This window comes from Cryptomeria japonica, chromosome 1 (assembly GCF_030272615.1).
Source record: "Cryptomeria japonica chromosome 1, Sugi_1.0, whole genome shotgun sequence".
NCBI classification, from domain to species: Eukaryota; Viridiplantae; Streptophyta; class Pinopsida; order Cupressales; family Cupressaceae; genus Cryptomeria; species Cryptomeria japonica.
Window position 1 is genome coordinate 139,443,719 of NC_081405.1, and position 21,811 is coordinate 139,465,529.

The following is a 21,811-nucleotide window of genomic DNA, read 5'->3' on the forward strand; positions in this document are numbered from 1 at the left end:
CATAGTATAGTTATATCTTTATCTCCTACATCTTATTATTCAAGATAAGCTTTCAAATTGTATACATCAAATACACATATATTCAAACCCTCTATATATCAACTTACACCTATTACAAGTACAATATTACAATTTTATAAATAGTAGCATTTTCATTGTTCATAGCATTATTCACATGCTCCTTCATAACTTTATGTACGTATACGCATATTTATGTGTATTTTTTATGTATACATATACATACATACACATACACATTCATATATGTAGTAATGTATACATATACAAATACATGTATATGACTCTTATACATTTTGATGTCAACAATAAATATTATCTATTCCTACTTGCAATTTGTTGTCTTTTATCATCATTTATCTGTATGTTGTCAAGAGTATTATTGAGATAAAATTTCTTTCACTTTATACTATGAAATCATTAGATTGCATATGAAATAAATAGAACATTGTTTAGTTTTATTCTGAATCTGTAGTTTATAATTGTCAAATTTAATGGTTATAGGGTTATTGTCCCATTTTTTTGACCAATTCCAAGATTAAACATATCATGCATTCTCTCCAAGTTTGAGAAAACCACTACCAGTCATTTATCCTTACATTTTGTAGATAGTGATACGATTTTATCTATTTTCCTACTCTTATCTTATCAATTTTGCATCACTATATGCATTTTGTGTAGAGTTTCATTATATTATGACATAATTTTAGCAACTGTGAAGCAATTATAACTCTATTTGGGTATAGGCTTTCTTTGTTATCCTATAGATTCTAAATAGATTTTATAAGGTTTGATTGCCATAATTACAAACGCTATCAAATAAATCATCTATTATATATTTTTTTCCTCAAAACCCCTTCTATATATAAAAATTTCCTTCAATATATAAGTCACCAAGTTTAGTAAATGTCACATAAACATATTTATATGTATGTAGAGATACATAAAGTTTCATGGAAAATACGTGTGTGTGTGTGTGTGTGTGTGTGTGTGTGTGTGTGTGTGTGTGTGTGTGTGTGCATGTGTACATATATTTATGTGTATATATGCATATGTATATATGTGTGTATATATATGTATATTTATGTATATATAAATATATATACATGTATATATGAAAATGTATACATGTATATATACATATTCATATATATATATATACATATATATATATATATATATATATATACAAATATACATATATATATATATGTATATATATACATATATATAGATATACAAATATAGATATATACATATATATATAGTAACCCCATATTTTACTTTTTCAAATCAAAAAGTGCATGGTATCTAATTTAAAAATTGTGTATGTGTGTGTACACACATGTATATATGTATATATGTTTATATATATATGTATATATACACACACACATACATATATATATACATATATATGTATATATGTGTGTGTGTGTGTACGTGTATACATACATACATACATATATATATATATATATATATATATATATATATATATATATATATACACACACACACACACACACACACGTACACAATTTTTAAATTAGATACCATGCACTTTTCGATTTGAAAAAGTAAAATATGGGGTTACATGAATTTGTTTTCATATATTCGTGACACACTCTAAATATTACATTGCAGTCTTAAGCCTTACAAATCATGCATGTTTATATTTCTAATATTTGTTGAAAATATGAACTTTTGTTATCATTAATGTCAAACTTGTTGATCTAGATGAGCTACTTGGTTTTGTCTTTGGCCCAAATGCGGTCTAATATTATGCAATTATAGTGAAGTAGCAATATGACCATGTGGAGACATACAAGATGATGTGAATCATCTTGATCGTTGATTTTTGTTACCTATTTTTATCGAGAAAAATACTCCTTGTCATGAAACTGTTAGTGCCCCCAACCGACTCCTCCCACTTATAAGAAGACCACTGCACTTTTACCTTCACATTATTATTTTCAGTCCTCTCAATTTTCTCCACCTAGTGGCTTATGGGAATCTAACCGACGCATCAACACATAGGCTCCAATTGATCAAAGCATATTAATATTTTATATGCACCATGAGTTTCCAGTTTCAGATCATATTGGTGATTCAGTATCTTGTTCTTCCTCCACTTTGGAAGGCTGCAATTCAAACCCTTCTAGTTCTTGTGCAAAAATTAAATACAAGGAGAATTAAAAAATGTTGTGCATCCATTAAAGAAGAAGCAACTATTTTAACATCATTAACCAACAGGAGACATCATTAACCAACAGTTTTTTTGTTCCAAATATTGGGGTTCTTCCAAATACTCAAATAGATTGCATAAAAGAAGGCCTCTTTCTTGTAGTGCTAAGAAGAAAGAATACACATTTTCTTCCCACATTGTTGTGTCCTAACATGATTCCACTTACCAAGATGATATAATATTCGTTGGGCACTTCTTCATATCTTAGAATACTTATATTTGTTTGAGTTTCCTCATTGCGCAAAGACACTATCTTGTCTTTCATAGTTTACGGAAAACCATCAAACAAGGCATAAACAATATCATGTTTGTAAAGTTGATTGAAAAAATATTGCAATCTTAAACTATTTAAGTTGGAATTTTTAAACTATCTTATCTGAGTTTGAAAAATTGTAACCTAAATTTTATTGTCTATCGATAACAACCCACCACAAACCTTGTTACCATTTTAAATTGATATATAGTAAATAAAAATTTAACCTCCAATGAACATTATAAGTTTAAATTTGAAATTTAATAAAACATGTACCCACTCTAAAATGCATACTTGTTCTAAAATTAAATGGGTATATAAGCTAAACAAAATAAGTATCCATTTTAAAATAGATACATGTTTGAGAATGTGTAATCATATTTAAAAAATAAGAGATAAATGTATGAAAATATAAGTAACATATAAATAAATAACATAAGACAGACCATAACTTTATACAAAACTATACAATTTATTAATGTCAATGTATCAAAACACTCTTAAAAAACTAATTGCAAAATATAATAAAAACTAACATAGTTATACAAATTTCGCCATTAATGAAAAGAACACTTCCACATACCAAAAACGAGCTGAAGTTATAATGATTTCATCTTCTCTCAGTCGTCATCGTTACCATTATATATAAGTAATACTCAGGCATTTAAAACAGTAAGTTAACAATAAATCTTGAAAAATATCAAACCAACCTATTCACAAGAGATCAAATTTTACACTATATTTATTCTAAAATCTTTAGATTGAGATGAGAAAGAAACGACTAAACTCTATGAAAGATTTTAATGATGCGGTGCCTATATTATAAGCAGGCCTAACAAGCATCGTGTTCAACACACAAGAAAATTAACAAAGATGGGAATTTCAGTCAGTCAATGCTGGATTCTTCCAATTCCGCGTGGAATAACTGCATGAAGAATTTAACGATGTGGTGCCTATCAAAGGTTCGGTGTAGGCATACTTACACAACACGCAACTTTGAGAACGACCAACGATGTAAATTTATTGGGCATTTTCAATGGTTGAGGACCCATACAGCTGTATTTTAAAAAATTTAATGGGCATTTTCAGTAAAATCAGCCAATCTTCTGGATTTAAGCTGTTAAATGCAATCACAACAGTCTCCCGAAATTTCGGAAAAAATGTTCGGGACCGTGGCGCCCGGAGTGCAACACGGTCCTTGCAACTTTTTTCGAAATTTGCAGGGATGAAAGGTATGATGATTTTAGAGCTAATCTGAAGAAATTGAGTGATTTTACGATCTGTAGATAGGCCAAATTAAAGTTGCAATCTCGAAATTGAACCCTACCAAGATTGTCGAAAAATGCAAAATTTGAATTTTGAAAAAGAGAGGGAAACTGAAATTTTGAATTTTATGATTTTAGAGGGAATGTCAAGAGCAATGCAAATTTTGAAATTTGAAAATTGACTCAATTTCACGCAAAATTCAATTTTGAAAGCGGAAATCAAAGTTGTTGTAATTAAGCACTTAATTTCAAAAGTCACAAAATGCAAGAATTTGAATAAAGCACTGAAATTTTGAATGAATGCAAACACAATTTTCAGATTTAGGACAGTAAGAACACAATTTTGACACAAAATTTCAATTTCAACAATTTTTGAATGATTAGAAGCCTTAGACCAAGAAATCGCAAGACCAACTTTGACTGTAATTTTGAAAGTGTTATAATTGACAAAATCAGCCAAAATTCTGGATTTTAGCAGGAAAATACAGCAAGATCTCGCTCCCGAAATTTTGGAAAAAATGTCGGGGACGATGGCGCTCGGAGTGCAACACGGTCCTCGCAACTTTTTTCCAAATTTTCAGGGATGAAGGATATTGTGATTTTATTGCAGAATCCAAAGTTACAGGTAATTTGGAGATGTTTTGATTGGTCAAATTGTCGGACAAAGGTTGAATTAAGAGGGTTTCAAAAATTAGGGTTTTGACATTTAACCACTTAATTTTCAAAATTAAAGCACAGATATGAATTGATAATTTGTAATAGAAGGGCAGATCTGAAACAAACATTAACAACTAAGCATTTCACAAGTTTAATTACTAAAAAGAAATTTTAGGGTTTTTATGCAATCACCTCTAAAATTTTGCAAAAGATCAAACATGGAAATGTAATCAAGGAATCAATTTTTAGATCTAATCATGAATAATCAGAAAGGATGTTCACGTCGGGTTCACCAAAATGTAAAGCAGAAAATCACGATCGAACCCTAGTTGTTCTCCCCTCTTCCAACTCCGAGGAGAGAGAAGGGAGGTTCGCTAGGATTCGATGGTTTTCACTTAGGGGAGAGACTTTACATTCAAAAGAGGGGTTGAAACCCACAAGATCCAATCCCACGCAATGCAAGATTGGATGCTAAATGTGTTTCAAGGGTTAAGACAGCAAGGCTACCCTCTTTTGTAAAGAATGTTGATAGGAGAATTAAGCTAAGCATGCATAGAAAGTGATAAAGATTCGCTTATAAACTGAGATAGGAATACAGTATGAAGTTGCGGACCTGGAATTAGCAGTAAAATGTCGATACGATGCTGTCCTGCAAATTTGAGCAAAAGTTGTCGGGACGATGGCGCCCGGCGCCACGGTCCTCCGAAAAATCCGCGAAACGAAGGGGGATCGGTTCGTCTCTGCACAAGGATTCCAGATCTTCAATTTCAGCCGCGTACCTGCAACCTACACACAGAAAAGCGAAGACGATTGGGGGGTTAGGGATTAGGGGTTTGCCTTTAGGTCAAACCCCGGTTTTGGAATTAACCAAGAAATGAGCAAGAGCTGTAAATGTAAATGACTGTAAAACAAGTACTAATACCTTGTTCTAAGGATGTTTGTATCCTTATGTGCGAAGGTTTAGATGTTGTATGTTGTATGTTGTATGTTGTATGTAACATGTAGTATATGATCTCCTCTTCAATGGTTGAATCCTTGACTTGAATGCAACACTTAGCCTTGAATGGAGACTTGAAATGATCAATTGCTTGAAGGAATGCTTGAATGCTTAAATGCTTGAATGCTTGAGTATAGTTTCCACGCTTTTCACATATATCCTCCTCATGTATGTGTTATCTCCAAATGAGAGAGAAGAAAGTAGTTTATATACTTGCCAATTAGGGTTAAAAGACTGATTTTCCCGACCTTAGGCCGACCAGGAAATGTAATTTCCAAATTGCAAACAAAAAGACCCGAGCCCCTTAGGAGACCGGGCCCAAAATAGGACCCAGGGACCAGGGCGCTGGGCGCCCTAGTCCTGAGGGACCAGGGCGCTGGGCGCTGGGCGCCCTAGTCCTGAGGGACCAGGGCGCTGGGCGCTCTGGTCCCACCTCCCGGGACAGCAGGGTGCAAGGAGGTTCAGGCCAGGGTGCTTGAAAAATGCAGTTTTCAGTGTCGTGAGCCAGTTTTGGGGTCTCCATTCAGGTTGCGTGTTGCGTCGCCATCGTGAAGACCGAAATGCAGTCGAAATTGCAAGTGTCACAATTTTAGGACGCTACAATATATATATATATATATATATATATACACACACACACACGTACACAATTTTTAAATTAGTACCATGCACTTTTCGATTTGAAAAAGTAAAATATGGGGTTACATGAATTTGTTTTCATATATTCGTGACACACTCTAAATATTACATTGCAGTCTTAAGCCTTACAAATCATGCATGTTTATATTTCTAATATTTGTTGAAAATATGAACTTTTGTTATCATTAATGTCAAACTTGTTGATCTAGATGAGCTACTTGGTTTTGTCTTTGGCCCAAATGCGGTCTAATATTATGCAATTATAGTGAAGTAGCAATATGACCATGTGGAGACATACATGATGATGTGAATCATCTTGATCGTTGATTTTTGTTACCTATTTTTATCGAGAAAAATACTCCTTGTCGTGAAACTGTTAGTGCCCCCAACCGACTCCTCCCACTTATAAGAAGACCACTGCACTTTTACCTTCACATTATTATTTTCAGTCCTCTCAATTTTCTCCACCTAGTGGCTTATGGGAATCTAACCGACGCATCAACACATAGGCTCCAATTGATCAAAGCATATTAATATTTTATATGCACCATGAGTTTCCAGTTTCAGATCATATTGGTGATTCAGTATCTTGTTCTTCCTCCACTTTGGAAGGCTGCAATTCAAACCCTTCTAGTTCTTGTGCAAAAATTAAATACAAGGAGAATTAAAAAATGTTGTGCATCCATTAAAGAAGAAGCAACTATTTTACCTTCATGCAAAGGCTTATTAGAGACATCATTAACCAACAGTTTTTTTGCTCCAAATATTGGGGTTCTTCCAAATACTCAAATAGATTGCATAAAAGAAGGCCTCTTTCTTGTAGTGCTAAGAAGAAAGAATACACATTTTCTTCCCACATTGTTGTGTCCTAACATGATTCCACTTACCAAGATGATATAATATTCGTTGGGCACTTCTTCATATCTTAGAATACTTATATTTGTTTGAGTTTCCTCATTGCGCAAAGACACTATCTTGTCTTTCATAGTTTACGGAAAACCATCAAACAAGGCATAAACAATATCATGTTTGTAAAGTTGATTGAAAAAATATTGCAATCTTAAACTATTTAAGTTAGAATTTTTAAACTATCTTATCTGAGTTTGAAAAATTGTAACCTAAATTTTATTGTCTATCGATAACAACCCACCACAAACCTTGTTACCATTTTAAATTGATATATAGTAAATAAAAATTTAACCTCCAATGAACATTATAAGTTTAAATTTGAAATTTAATAAAACATGTACCCACTCTAAAATGCATACTTGTTCTAAAATTAAATGGGTATATAAGCTAAACAAAATAAGTATCCATTTTAAAATAGATACATGTTTGAGAATGTGTAATCATATTTAAAAAATAAGAGATAAATGTATGAAAATATAAGTAACATATAAATAAATAACATAAGACAGACCATAACTTTATACAAAACTATACAATTTATTAATGTCAATGTATCAAAACACTCTTAAAAAACTAATTGCAAAATATAATAAAAACTAACATAGTTATACAAATTTCGCCATTAATGAAAAGAACACTTCCACATACCAAAAACGAGCTGAAGTTATAATGATTTCATCTTCTCTCAGTCGTCATCGTTACCATTATATATAAGTAATACTCAGGCATTTAAAACAGTAAGTTAACAATAAATCTTGAAAAATATCAAACCAACCTATTCACAAGAGATCAAATTTTACACTATATTTATTCTAAAATCTTTAGATTGAGATGAGAAAGAAACGACTAAACTCTATGAAAGATTTTAATGATGCGGTGCCTATATTATAAGCAGGCCTAACAAGCATCGTGTTCAACACACAAGAAAATTAACAAAGATGGGAATTTCAGTCAGTCAATGCTGGATTCTTCCAATTCCGCGTGGAATAACTGCATGAAGAATTTAACGATGTGGTGCCTATCAAACATTGTATTCAACACAAAAGAATATTTTGCTTTAGATAGATAAGAATTGCAGTCAGTCAATGTTCGATTATCCTGATTGCGCGTGGAAAAAACTGCAATAAGGCTGGGTGAAAGTGATCGAATAGCTGATCTTGCATTCAAAGTACAACTATTTCGAATCATTAGTATCTTAAATTTTTGTTGTGGTGTAGTTAGCAATTTAAATCCTGAAATTGTTTTTTTATTTCAAATTTCATGTAAAAATATTCTTATTATTTAATGAGTAAAGTACATCATACGGTTATTATTAATGACTTTTATGTGAAACGAATTGATAGATCGACTAATGTTTAACTAACTTATTCGAGGTCAAAATAAAAATTAAATCATTAATACTCTTCTTAGAGTTGTAAAGGTGGTCTGTAAAACTAACTTCACCGAATCATTCATGAGTCATTTAAGCTCAATAAAATGGAGTGAAAGTTATAAATCTTAATTATTTAAAATGCTGGATGTATATAAACTTACAAAAAAAGTAAATTTATGATTAAGATCGTAAGGTGTTTTGTAAGACTTTCACAAATTAAGCATAGTAGAAATTCAATCAAATATCTTGACTCTTGAATGTTCAAGTTTATCTAAAAGAGTTGACTTCTCAAATTATGAATTAGCTACCAAAACATACAATATAATTAAAAAATTGAATCTAGACAAACAAAAACACATCAATTTATAATAAAAATCGCAAAAATGACCTACAAGACTTCCCCAAATTACAAACGGTGTCTTGATTGTTCCAAAATATCTTAACCATTAGACAAACTTACAAAATACAAGTTTATAATTAAAATCATAACGATGGTCTACATGACTTGACTTCTCCAAATTGCAAAGTCGTGAAAGTTCAGTCAAATACAGTAAAAATTCAATCTAATGGAAGTTCAAAATTATCTTTTGACTGTTGACAAATTGAATACAAGACGAACCCGCATGGAAAAGACTACAAGAAGACTGGGCGAAAATGATCAAATGAATTGATAGGTAGACTGCTGTATTACACCTTCCTTAATTAATGGGACGTGAAAGTTGAGAAATACTGCCTATTTCAAAGGTTCGGTGTAGGCATACTTACACAACACGCAACTTTGAGAACGACCAACGATGTAAATTTATTGGGCATTTTCAATGGTTGAGGGCCCATACAGCTGTATTTTTAATTTCCTTAAGTCACAGAAGCAGTTTTGTCAATGTCCCTGCCGTGTTTCCTTGCAGTTTTGTAATCAGAGCAAACCTTTCTTATGTCTATTTGTCACCATGCCGTGGTTGTCCTTTTATTACATTCACCTTATATGTATGGTTACAATATTTTTATTATGTAGAGTTGATAGAAAGTTAGGAATTAAAGTCAAGGAGTTTAGAGTGCCATTTTTATAATGGCTCAAGTTGAAGAATTAGTGGAAGTTGGAGAGACTGTTGAGTGGAAAGAAATTTATTTAGCCAAATCTTACACATAGGAGTTTGATAGGAGCTTAAGGTGGAGACCATGTTCTTTTAGTAGCATTTTTCCTGTAGATTGAAGAAGTTGTGGAGTGGAAGACAGATTTAGGCATTTGTGCTAGAGAAAAAGCCTACAACATGGAAAATAAAAGGCACATGAATCTGTGAATAGAGTCAAAAGGAACCATAATCAAGTCAAGTCAAAATATCAGCATATAAATCATGTCAAACCATCTCCAAATCTGAATCAAAGTGTAGTACTCTCTAAGAGATTTCCATCGACTATTTGAAGTCCAAAAATTGACTTTGTATCCTTAAGTTATGACCTCTCAAAGCCATCAAGGTGACTGCCACTTCCAGTTGACATTTCACTACCCAAATGGCAAAATCTGAAGAAAAAAAACTATATAATCCTGAAGTACATTAAATCACCTTTCCAACTACTATAAGAAGTCGAAAATACGACATCATATGCCCAAGATATGCTCCGTAGAAGAAAACAACCACTTAGGCTATAAATGCAAGCATGCACTCCAAATTAATTTTACCAATATGTCATCAAAAATAATTTTACAATTTTTTTCTCCAATATGCCCACAAAAATAATTTTTTCAAATAACCTTGGGTAGGGCAAACCCACTAATCACATAGGCATATAAATTTTACATGGCATTTTAAATAATTTCCAAAGTTTTCAATTATTGGCAAAAAACATTTTTTTATTGTTTGTTTCTTTTTATTATTTATTTATCGCCCACCGTAGTGGGGAGCGAGGCCCACCACCTATAGTGGGTTCCCCATGGCCTATACCAGTGGCCCCACGAGATCAATGTTACTAGTCGAGACTGTGTCCTTCCAATATTGTCGGTATCGTGATACTTACCTGGTACCATAGGCTGACAGGGCCTGTGTAAGAAGGTACCCTATCGGTACCTATGTATCGCAAGGGTGGGGGGTGTAAGGAAGTCAAGTAGCAGAACAACTTCCTACACTAACCTTGAGAGAAAAGTAATGCAAAAACTTTTATAGATCATCACAACAGTTACAGAAAAATGAAATAGATATAATAACATTCAAACCATGACACATCGATTTACGTGGAGAAAACCCTTTCAGGAGAAAAAACCCACACTCCAAAGGCCACCCAATATATTATTTGGCAATCAAAGTAGATTATAATATACTTGTAGAGAACGCTCTTCACGGGAGTACCAATAATTAGAGATTCAAAGGTAACTCAATAGCCATACGACTCTTACACACAACCTTTATCTTATGCACCTCATATATAGGAGATACAATACAAGAAACAGTCAAACGGTATTGCAAAACTATGGGCTAAAACCACCCAATAAGGTGTAGCCAAACTTATCTCCCTTCTAGATGCCCTATGACGTGTCCCTCCCTTTTTATAGCTCATTTATGTGTCTGGTGTATTTTATATTTCCTATTTCAGGAGTACAAACTTCTTGAGCCAATAACTTGAGAACCGTGTGTCCAATTGACAAACCGTTTAAAGCACCAGAAAGCTCGTGAAGTTCTCTATTGCCTTGTAAACCACTAAACCATTTATGCCCACTTTATAGGGTGTTTTGGGACCTCTAAATTCCTTGGAATTAAATTTAAACATATCATTGGACCCCTTCGAAACAAAAAATTTAATATCTTCAAAACTAGCTATGATCTTGCGATGTAACTTTACCGAAATGCTTATCTAGCCAACCAAAAGCTTCTGAGAGAATTTTGCACCATTTCATGCTCAAATGAAAACTTACTATAAATAGTAACCTCATGTAAATGCAAGGTTGAGACACCATTTTCCCAACAAATCTCCCACTTGTCGAACACCTTGCAAGAGCAAAGGGAGTATCAACACAATAAATCAATTGCTAGGGGCCATGAGGCCCATAGACTATGAACACCATATGAATTTATTTGTGCTCATAGCCTTAGTTAAAGAATCTACAATATTCATCAAAGTTCTTACCTTAACTAGCTTCACCCTGCCATCTTCCTCTAACAAAATGATATTGAACATCAATGTGCTTGGTCCGAGCATGAAATGTCGGGCTCTTAGCTAGATAGATCGCACTCTGACTATCACAATAAACTGTCATGGCTCTTTGTTTTATTCCAATGTCTGAACACAGTCTCTTAAGCCAAATGGCCTCTTTACAAGAATGAGCAGATGTCATATACTATGCTTCAGTAGTGGACAAAGAAACCACAATCTGTCACTTACTCATCCAACTAATTGCACCACCAAATAAAGTAAACACATAAGCACTGGTGGATCTTCTACTATTGATATCACCTGCCTAGTCTGAATCCACAAAACCATGAAAATCAAGGGAAATCACATCTCCAACTAAATTACCATGATAACACAAATAATACTATGAGGTACCCTTCAAATATCTGAAGACTCTTTTGAGTGCATCCCAGTGAACTCTACCAGGATTAGTCATATATCTGGATAGAACTCCCACTGCTTGGGCAATGTTTGGTCTAGTACAGACCATATCATACATAAAAATTCCAAATGCATTTTGGTAAGGCACACTGCTCATTTCTTTCATCTCTGATGGAGATGTAGGACAATCTGCAATAGATAATTTCGTTCCAACTATAAAAGGAACACACAATGGTCTATAATCTTGCATGTTAAACCTCTGTAACATTGAATTCACATACTTACTCTGGCCTAGCCATAGATTTCTGTTCACTCTATCTCTTCTAATTTCCATCTCAAGAATGTGTTTTGTTGCACCAGGATCTTTCATTTCAAATTTAGCAGCGACCTGAGACTTTAGTTCTAAAATCATACCTTTCCCTTTACCAATGAATAACATATCATCAACATACAATGCAATGTACAAGAAATGATCACCATCAGTTTTATAATAAACACAATGATCTGATTTAGAATGCTCAAATCCCAAACTCAACACATATGTATCAAATTTCTGGTACCACATCTGAGGACTTTGTTTGAAGCCATATAGGGATTTATTTCATTTACAGACCAAATTACTTTTACCTTTCACCACATAGTGCTCCAACTGTATCATATATATATCCTCCTCCAAATCACCATGAAAGAAAGAAGTTTTCACATCCATTTTCTCAACCTCTAAATCATAAGTAGCAGTAATAGAAAGAAATAATATAATGGATGTCACTTTGGCAACAGGAGAAAATATCTCACCATAATCAACACCCTCAACCTGAGAGTAGCCTTTTGCAACCAACCTTACTTTATACTTCTCAATGCTTCCATTTGAACCAATGTTTTTCTTGAACACCCATTTGCAACCAACAGGCTTTCATCCTTCAGGAAATGGTACAAGATCCCATGTATCATTCTTTTTCAAAGTTGCCATTTCTTCTTCCATAGCAATCTTCCTGGATTCTGCATCATTCATAACTAATGCCTCTTCTACATATTTTGGTTCATCCACATTAGTATTCAAAGCAAAAATACATCTCCAATAATAAGGGGAATACCTTTGAGGTGGTTATCTATGTCTTGTAGACCTTCAAATAAGTTGAGTTGGAGGTTCTTCCTCCTCTTCTGAAGATTTAGAGCTAGATGAGCTCTCCTCAACTTCTTGCCTATCTAGGGCTCTCGATTCATCTCTTTTAGGTGTAGACAGAAATTGAATCGCATCTTCCTTTTTAGTCTGTTCTGGCTACAATGTAATAGAATGAGACTTAATTTCTCTAAAACTAATACTTCTAATATGAATTACCTTTTGTGCAACTGGGTCCCAAAGCTTGTATCCTTTCACAACCTTGTTCTCCAACTTTGTTCGCTTCTCCTTTGGCACATGTGCATATGCGTCGCAACCAAAAACTCTAAGATGTCTCAATGAAGGCTTGTGATTTGACCATGCTTCCATAGGCATTTTATCAACAAGGGCTAATGTAGGAGACCTGTTAATGAGGTAGCAAGCAGTGGCAACAACTTCAACCCAATACTTTTATTTTTGACCAGCACCACTCAGCATACTCCCAACCTTCTCCATCAATGTCCTATTCTTTCTTTCTGCAACTCCATTTTGTTGTGGAGAATATAGAGTTGTCTTCTGTCTGTTAATGTCATGGTCTTTACATAATCTATCAAAATCATTAGAGCAAAATTCACTATCATTATTAGTCCTCAAACTTTTAATTTTCTTTCCAGTCTGCAACTCAACCATTGCTTTAAATTCTTTAAATCAATTGAAAACTTTAGATTTACTCTTTAGAAAATATAGCCTTATCCTTCCACTAAAATCATCAATAAATGAAACATAATATGTGGATTTTCCAATCAAAGGAACATCTACAGGACCAAACACATCAGAATGAATAAGATCCAAAACACCACAAGTTTTATGAGAACTCGAGTAAAACTAAATGCAGTTTTGTTTTCCATAAATGCAATTCTCATAGAAATAAAAGTCAAGATTACAATCATTCATACCTTCAACAAATTTTTTGTTTTTCAAGGTCCTTAGACCCTTTTCTCCAATGTAGCCAAGCCTTTGGTGCCATAACATAGTCTTCTCTACAAGTAACTTTGCTTCAGAAGAAAGAGCACCCTTAGGTACCCGAAATCCATTTCCTTTTTCTGAAGGTGAAACACTAAAATCTTCCACATATTTATTTTTTATAGAAGTTCTATTACACTCAACAGTGTATGTATCTAGCTTATACAAACTGTCGAACATGACACCTCTAGCAATTACCATAGCACCCTTAATCATCTTACATCGTGCTTCACAAAAGACTACCTACACACCCGCATCTATCAGTTTTCTCATAGAAAACATATTTTGTTTTAAACTAGGGATATGTAAAACACCATTAATAATTTTCATTCTACCATCAGAAAACTTGATTCTAACTTTACCTCGATCGGCAATTACCTCCATTAAATTCTTCATATTTAGAAAACCAATCTCTGTTGGTAGTCATATGAAAAGATGCACCTGAGTCAATTAACCAGGCATCATTACTTGCATGAGTCGCCAAAGCTACAATAAATGTATCACCATCTTCCTTCTCGGACTTAGAATCAGAATCGACCTTTTTCTTTTTCTTCTTCTTTTCTTCTTTGTAGTCCTTATGGATGTGACCTAGTTTACCACAATTCCAGCAAATGACTTTGGACTTTCCAGAGGATTTCAATCTCCCTTTCGATTTGGACTTATCATGCTTCTTATTCTTCTTGCCTTTCTCCTTAGGTCTTCCATGAATAGTTAGAGCTTCCTTCGAACTGTGGGATACCTTCCTTCGCATCTCTTCACCAAGTAGAGAACCCACCACATCTTTGTACTTCAAAATAACAGAAGTACTACCAATAGCCATAACAAGAGAATCCCACGAATCGGGAAAAGAACAAAGCAAGGTCTGGCATTTCTCCTCTTTGTTCATCTTAACACCGACATATACTAATTGAGCCACCAACATATTGAATGCTTCCAGGTGGTTTGCAACTCATCCACCCTCTTCCATCTTCAAGGAATACAATTTCTTCCTCAAGAAAATATGATTTAATAAATATTTCGCTTGATACATTTCACAAAGCTTATCCCATAGTTTATTTGAGGTGTTTTCTTCATGGACATTGATCAGAACAGAGTCTACTAGGCACAGTCTAATTAGAACCTTGGCTTTTCCATCCATAACATCAACAACATCCCATAGATCTCAATCTATTAGAAAATCTTCCATCTTTACTTCCACATCTCAAAATTTGTTCCATTAAATTTCTCCACCTCTATTTTCCTTGACGAACTTGCCATCTGAAAATCCTTGCAACAAGGTCAAAAAGTGTCTTCTGCAAAAGCTCCCACTCAAATCTGGATTAGTTCAAAAAACTCAGCAACCCACAACTAAAACTAAAGGTGATCAAGCTCTGATACCACTTGTAAGGAAGTCAAGTAGCGGAATAACTTCCTACACTAACCTTGAGAGGAGAGTAATGCAAAAACTAAAACATATCATCACAATTACAAAAAGTAGAAATAAATATAATAACATTCAAACCATAACACAGTGATTTACGTGGGGAAAACCCTTTCGGGAGAAAACCCCACACTCCAAAAGTCGCCCAATATACTATTTAGCAATCAAAATAGATTACAATATACTTGCAGAGCACGCTCTTCACAGGAGTACCAATATCAAAGATTAAGAGGTAACTCAATATCCATAAGACTCTTACACACAACCTCTATCTTACGCACCTCATATATAGGAGATACAATACAAGAAACCGTCAAACGATATTATGAAACCATGGGCTAAAACCACCCAATAAGGTGCAGATGACCTTATCTCCCTTCTAGATGTCCTATGACGTGTCCCTCCCTTTTTACAGCTTATTTATGTGTCCAATGTATTTTATATTTCCTATTTCAGGAGTACAAACTTCAAGAGGCCATGACTTGAGAACTGTGTGTTCGATTGACGAACCATTTGAAGCACCAAAAAGATTGCAAAGTGCTCTGTTGCCTCGTAAACCGTTACACCATTTACACCCACTTTTCAGGGTATTTCAGGGCCTCTAAAGTCTTCAAAATAAAATTTAAACCTTTCATTGGATCCCTTCAAAATGAAAAATTTAATATCTTCAAAACTAGATGTGATCGTGCGACGTAACTTTACCAGAGTGCTTACCTAGCCAACCAGAAGCTTCGGGGAGAATTTTGCACCATTTCGTGCTAAAATAAAAACTTACTATAAATAGTAACCTCATGTAAATGCAAGGTTGAGACACCATTTTCCCAACATGGGGTGAGCTATGGACCCCCCAAGCCCAATAATTTTTATTTTTAATATTATTTTTATTCTTTCACCATATTTAATTTTTAATTTTTCAATAAATTTTCAAAAGAAAAGAAATTTTCATATTTTTTATAAAACCAGATCTACAACAAATACCCACAAATCTACAACCTACAACAAACCCTCATATATTGTCTTGCCTTACATTCTTACATGCATTCATTGATTCAACCTAGGGTTCTAACACCATAAAACCATAGCTCTGATATCACTTGTCAGGAAACTTGTAGCCAACTTGATGAGAATTTCCACATAACCTAATTTAAATTTTAATCAAATCAACACATAGAAGCCATATGCAAATAATAGACAACATACCCATCAAAATATGACACGAGATACCCTAGGAAAACCCTCATGAGGGAAAAACTCGGACTCCAAAAGCATCATTCACCCTGTATTATTCAGCAATGCAACATTACAATACAACTATGAAAGCTTCTGAAATACAACCATCAACTAGCTATCAACAAGCACTCCATATGAACAAGCATGTAACCACACATCCCATGTCATGCTTTCTGACCTCCACAAATGCTAACCTGGCTAACTAACCAACCCAAACAACTACCCTTGTGGTTGCTTTTATAAACACAAGCTCCCACAAAAACAACCAAGTGGTATTACATCAAAACCATGTGACAATAAAATATAATATTTTTCCTACCTACCTTTGACCCACATTTAATATTGGGTTGTTCATCACAATTACATTCTCTAATATTAAATAAATACAATATAATAATACCGATGTGTCAATACAACTCATCAAATGGTTACAAGAATATTCCAAGGGAATCTCTACATGTTGCACATCCATATAGATGCTCATAGGTGCAACAATAATAATAAAATAATGCATTACATGTCCATGGAAATTACATAATAAATTAAATATTACAATTAAGCATTATTATGCAAGGTATACAACACCTATTTTCCCAATAGAAATAAGGCACACGCCAAATGGATTTTTGAATTTTTTTCATTTGATGTGCACCAAATTTGGCCTACGCTAAATGTACTATCTTGGAAAACACCAAGACAAAGGCTTGGATTTGCCTTGGGAATCCAACCCAAAGGCTTAGATGCCCTTCTCAAGCCTAACACATTGTTTCTAGCAACTATTGAAAATTTTCTCACTTTTTTTTCATGCTCTCCATCAGGTTTACATGTGTTTCAATGCAATAGAAAAAACCACCATAAAATCATCTAGATCTCTCTTAGCTATCCAGCCATATAATTCTTTTCAAATTTTGATAATGTTAAGGTCTTCATCCATAATTTCTTTTGTCCGTGTGTCTGGTTTTTGTCAAAAACCAACATGTAAGTATTTTGACCATAGATTTTTACTTGTTTATTGAATTTTGAAAAAAATTACTTTCTTACAAACTAGACTCCATTCTACAAAAAAATTTTAAAAATGATTTTTGATTAGTTTTCACAAATTTTTAGGGGGAACATGCTCAAATTTATGTTTTAAAGATGTGTCACTTCGAAAAGTAGTAAAAAATCATATATTCATTGAAAATTTAGCCGAAAAATCTAGCATCAACTATATGGTGTTAGCTAATCTCTCACTGGAGCGATTTTAAAAATTACAAAAAAAAGTTGACATTTTAGAGGGAGCACACCTGGTGCTATATTATTTTTTTCTAAAAAAAGCAACAAATGATCCCTTACGATACCAAATGATCCCTTAGAACACTATATGACCCCAAGGACACCATATGACCCATTAGCACAACATATGACCCCTAATGACACCATATCACCCCTAAGGACACCATATCACCCATTTTAACATCATATTGCATGACATGACCCCTTAGGACATGATATGACACCATAAGGGGTCATATGGTATTCTAACACATGTGTGGCCCCTAAGGACCCCATATGAATCCTAATGACACCATATGACCCCTTAGGACACCATATGATCCCTTAGGACCGTATGATGTCCTAATGGGTCATATGGTGTTCTAAGGGGTCATATGGTGTTCTAAAGGGTCAGATGGTGTTCTAACACACTTATGGCCCCTTAAGACCCAATATAACCCCTAACAACATAATATGACCCCTTAGGAAACCATATGACCCCGTAGGACAATATGATATCCTAAGGGGTCATATGGTGTGCTAACACATGTGTGGGACCTTAGGACTCCATATGACTCCTAACAACACCATATGACCTCTTACGACACCATATTACCCATAACAATGCCATATATCTCCTTAGGACACTATATGACCCCTAACAACACCATATGGGCCCTCATGACACCATTTGACCCCTTTTAACATCCTAGTACATGACATGACCCCTTAGGACACCATATGAGCCCTAAATACACCATATGATGTTCTAAGGGGTCATATCGTGTTGTAAGAGGTTATATGGTGTTCTAACATATGTGTGGCCCCCTAGGACCTCATATGACCCCTAATGACACCATATGACCCCTTAGAACATTGTATGTCCCTTTAGGACACCATATGATGTTCTAATGGGTGATATGGTATCTTGAGTGGTCATAAAGTGTCCTAAGGGGTAATATGGAGTTTTTATGGGTCATATGGAGTCTTGAGGGGTCATATGGTCTTGTTATGGGTCATATGAGGTCCTAAGGGGCCACACATATGTTAGATCACCATATGACCCCTTATGACACCATATGACCCCTTAGGACATCATATTGTCCTAAGGGGTCATATGGTGTCATAAGGGGTCATATGGTGTCCTAAGGGGTCATATTATGTCATTAGGGGTCAATGGGGTCCTAAGGGACAACACGTGTTAGAACACCATATGACCCGTTAGGACATCATATTCTCCTAATGGGTCATATGGTGTCATAAGGGGTTGTTAGGCATCATATGGGGTCATAAGGGGCCACACATGTGTTAGAACACCATATGACCCCTTAGGACACCATATGACCCATTAGGACATCATATGGTGTCCTAAGGGGTCATATTGTGTCATTAGGGGTCATATGGCATCCTAAGGGGCCACACATGTGTTATAACACAATATGATCTCTTTAGGACATCATATGACCCCTTAGGATGTCATTTGGTGTCTTTAGGGCTCATATTGTATCCTAAGGGGTCATGTCATGTACTAGGATGTTAAAAGGGGTCATATGGTGTTTTGAAGGGTCATATGGTATCGTTAGGGTTCATATGGTGTCCTAAGGGGTCATATGGTGTTGTTAGAGGTCATATGGGGTCCTAAGCGGTCATATGGTGTCGTTAGGGTTCTTAAGGAGCTAGAGATGTGTTAGAAAACCATATGATATCTTTGGATACTATATGACCCCTTAGGACATCATATTGCCTTGAGGGGTCATATGGTGTCCTAAGGGATCATATGGTGTCCTAAAAGATCATATGGCATCCTAAGGGGTCATATGATGTTGTTAGGGGTCAGATTGGGTTGTAAGGGGCCACACATGTTTTACAACACCATATGAACCCTTAGGACAACATATGACCAATTAGGACATCATATGGTCCTAAGGGGTCATATGGAGTCCTAAGGGGTCATATGGTGTCATTAGGGGTCATATGGGGTCCTAAAGGGCCACACATGTGTTAGAACATCATATGACCCATTAGAACACCATATGACCCTTTAGGATGTCATATGGTGTCCTAAGGGGTCATATGCTATCCTAAGTGGTCATGTCATGTACTAGGATGTTAAAAGGGGTGATATGGTGTCGTTAGGGTCATATGGTGACATAAGGGGTCATATGATGTTTTTAGGTGTCATATGATGTCCTAATGGACGATATAATGTTCTAAGGGATCATTTGGTGTCGTTAGGGATCATATGGTTTCCTGAATGGTCATATGGTGTCAGTAGGGGTCATATGTGGTCCTAAGAGGCCACACATGTGTTAGAACACCATATGACCCCTTTGGACATTTTATTGTTGTAAAGGGGTCATATGGTGTCTTAGGGGATCATATTGTGTCGTTAGGGGTCATAAGGGGTCCTAAGGGGCCACACATGTGTTAGAACACCACATGACCCCTTAGGACACCATATGACCCATTAGGACATCATATGGTACTAAGGGATCATATGGTGTCCTAAGGGGTCATATGGTGTCTTTAGGGGTCATATGGGGTCTGAAGGGGCCACACATATGTTAGAACACCATATGACCCCTTAGGATACCATATGACCCCTTAGGATGTCATATGGTGTCCTAAGGGGTCATGTCGTGTACTATGATGTTAAAAGGGGTGATATGGTGTAGTTAGGGGTCATATGGTGTCCTAATAGGGAATATGGTGTCTTTAGGGGTCATATAGTGTCCTAAGGGGTCATATGGTGTTGTTAGGGATCATATGGTGTTCTGAGGGGTCATATGGTGTCGTTAGGGGTCGTATTAGTTCTAAGGGGCCACACATGTGTTTTAACACCATATGACCCCTTACAACATTATATTGTTGTAAGGGGTCATATGGTGTCCTTAGGGGTCATGTCCTATACTTGGATGTTAAAAGGGGTCATATGATGTCCAAAGGAGTCATGTGGTGTCCTAAGGGTTCATATGGTGTCCAAAGGTATCATATAATATCTTATGGTGTGATATGGTGTCTTAAGGGGATACACGTGTTAGAACACTATATGACCCCTTAGGACATCATATTGTCCTAAGAGTTTATATGTTGTTTTTAAGGGGTCATACAGTGTCCTAAGGGGTCATATGGTGTCATTAGGGGTCACATGGGGTCCTAAGGGGTCATATGGTGTTGTTAGGGGTCACATGGGGTCCTAAGGGGCCACACACATTTTTTAGAACACCATATGACCCCTTAGGACATTATATTATGTCAAAGTGTCATATGGTGTCCTAAGGGGTCATATGGTGTCTTAAATGGCCATGTCATGTACTAGGATGTTAAAATGGGTCTTATTGGTGTCCTAAGGGGTCATATAGTGTTCTAAGGGGTCATATGGTGTCTTAAATGGCCATGTCATGTACTAGGATGTTAAAATGGGTCTTATTGGTGTCCTAAGGGGTCATATAGTGTTCTAAGGGGTCATATGGTGTCCTAAGGGGTAATATGGTGTCATTAGGGGTCATATGGTTTCGTTAGGGGTCATATGGAGTCCTAAGGGGGGACCATGTGCTAGAACAACATATGACCCCTTAGGACACCATATGACCCATTAGGACATCATATGGTCCTAAGGGGTCATATGGTGTCCTAAGGGGTCATATGATGTAGTTAGGGGTCATATGGGGTCCTGAGGGGCCACACGTGTTAGAACACCATATGACCCCTTAGGATTTCATATGGTGTCCTAAGTTGTCGTGTCATACATACCTAGATGTTAAAAAAGGTCATATGGTGTCCTGAGGGATCATATGGGGTCCTAAGGGGCCACACATGTGTTAAAACATCATATGACCCCTTAGAACATCATATTGTCCTAAGGGCTCATATGGTGTTCGAAG